Below are 1,532 nucleotides of genomic sequence, written 5' to 3'. Positions count from 1 at the left end.
AATTAATTATAATTAATAATTAGTTATAATTTAATTATATTAAATTCATATGGATTGCTTCTGAAAATGTCTGTCTGGTCTACTGCTGCACTTTAATCTCTGTCAGATGAGCTTGGCATTGTTATGAATTTAGCTTTAATTATATTTCCTCTTTGTAATGTAAGGAAAAAATGAGGATGTTATACATTTTTGTGTGTTTATTACAAACACACACACAAAGAAGGATAAGAGTAGTGATGTGGGTTACTGCAAATATTGGCATGATCTATGCCAAGTACTGAAGTAAGTATTGCCAGTACCAATACTGATAACCATCATAAGCAGCTTGTGTTGGGGAGATCAGAGTGGCAGGACTTATTACATGAGTTGTCATCAGTTTCTGAACACATTTTAATGACCACTAAATCCACAATAGACAACACAACAAAGAATAAAACACTCCTTCCAGTTATTCATGTATTCTAAAACAGGGTTTTGTTTCTTTGAAGCTCTGGAATGTAAATGTACATGTCTCTAAAACACTTCGGGTGAACCTCTGTTGTTCAATCTGCTACAGGCTACAAATAAAATAGACATGACATCACAAAAAGATGCAGGCGGCATTTTTCAGAATGAATGCGTGAGGTATATTTTTTAATTCCCCCTAAAATAATTTACTTAACACAATTCAGTGGGACAGAAACAAAGTATTGATCCTATCGTGCTTGGATCAATTCAACACCAACACCATCAGTATTGCTACTATCGATATTTGGATTGTTCTACCACCGGTAACAGAAATGTTAAATCATTTTATATAATTATTACTTATACATTTACATTTGCAAGTCACGCCTCTTTTATAACTGGTAGTGCTGAAAAGAGTTTTGCTAAGGATAACACCAGTGCGCCCTCTTTCCTTCAGACGCATTTTAGGAATTGGGACTTTGACTTCTTAAGACTTACAGATTGTGTCAGTCTAAAGGTCACTTTGATGGAGGAGACATGGAATGAGGAAGAGAAGAGCTCTACATCCTAAAAATAAAATTTTAAAAAAAGAAAGCTCATGCATGTCCATTTGAATGAAGGTGCAAATGAAAATGACAACAGGTGAACTGTAGAGCCAATAACAGAAGTTACAGCATACAGTGGTTTTTAGGTTTGGTTGGCTTTTTTAAAAATTGCAGTGATGAAAGGGACCTGACAGAAAGTTTGGGAACAGATCATTTAAAAAAGACACAAATGAGCACAGTTCATTATCTTACCATTTACCACTGTATGGTTTAACATTTAAAACTACCTGATGTTACCTGATACAACTTAAGCTGACTGTAAGCAAGCATTCGAAAATGATGATATAGCACAGTAAGTACTAACCTATGATGCACATACTGGTATTCAGAAATAGTGATGATTGAAAAGTTAATTTGTTAGATTTGTATAGTTTTACTAACATCTAGAACAAATAGATTCCAATTGACTCTATGGCTGATCTTCTTTGAGAACTGTCAACTGACTAAGTTTCTGGCCTTTGAAGGATTGTAAAGAAAAGC

The sequence above is a fragment of the Astatotilapia calliptera genome, chromosome 17, assembly GCF_900246225.1.
Source record: "Astatotilapia calliptera chromosome 17, fAstCal1.2, whole genome shotgun sequence".
Lineage (NCBI taxonomy): Eukaryota > Metazoa > Chordata > Actinopteri > Cichliformes > Cichlidae > Astatotilapia > Astatotilapia calliptera.
This window is presented reverse-complemented; position numbering follows the sequence as displayed.